Source organism: Arachis ipaensis, chromosome B04, assembly GCF_000816755.2.
Source record: "Arachis ipaensis cultivar K30076 chromosome B04, Araip1.1, whole genome shotgun sequence".
Lineage (NCBI taxonomy): Eukaryota > Viridiplantae > Streptophyta > Magnoliopsida > Fabales > Fabaceae > Arachis > Arachis ipaensis.
In genome coordinates this window covers 24819728-24820735 of record NC_029788.2, presented here as the reverse complement: position 1 = coordinate 24820735, position 1008 = coordinate 24819728, and positions in this window count along the sequence as shown.

Sequence of the window (1008 nt, the reverse complement as noted above, 5' to 3'; positions counted from 1 at the left end):
TATTTTATCCTTGAACTTCTTAATTATTATCCAAAATATCAAAAAAATATATAATTACAAAACTCACTTCAATTTTTATTAAATTACTATTTCAATCTCAAATATAAATCTTAATTCCCTAATTATAACTTTATCAAAAGACTGAACCTCGTTTTCAAAATTCTTCAAGTTTTTAGCTTGAGTTTTACGTCCGTTTTTAAGGTTTATTATTACTGATTTTTCACAGCTTTTCATTTAATCTCTCGGCCATCAAACCTCATCAATTTTAATTAATAATTCTCATTTACAACAGCCCCAAAATCATCAAAATAACTTCATGGCCGAACCACAATTCATAAGCAACAACAATAATTTGATAAAATTTTAACATAAAACTCAATCAAACTCAACAATAATCAATCAAACCAACATTCACTCATCCAATCCACTTTTATTGATTATAAAATTACCAACTCTATCTCCGTACAAAATCAAAATACTCGAAATTTTAGAGAAGTTTTCTGACCAAGCTGTCAAAGAAAAAAACGTCAGAAATTTTTTATGCCTGCTAAAACTTCAATTGACCGAACTCGAGGGGAAGGAGAGTCATGTCACTGTCAACTTCTACCGAATAAAAATGATACCAACACAGAAAGGAAAAAAATACAAACAATTTGATTGAATTAGATTTTTTATTAGAGTTACGAAAATTACGGTTCTCTCCATGCAAGTTCGGTCTCTCTCTCGCCTGTGGTATGAAAAAAAGAATGAAGCCAATTGAAGATAATTATGTGATTATATGATATTTAATGAATGAAACTAATGAGGTGTCATGGTCTTAGTTTGATCTATGTGTCCTTTCTTTTCCTTTCTTTAATGGTTCCGGCATAATGAAATAAAATGAAGAATGATAAGATTTTCATTGGTCGATCGATTTGTTAGGAAAGGTGTTATGTGTCACGTTTATGTTTATATATATATATTAAGCCACGTTTCTTTTTTTAATTTTCTTTGGTTTTCTTAATGGCT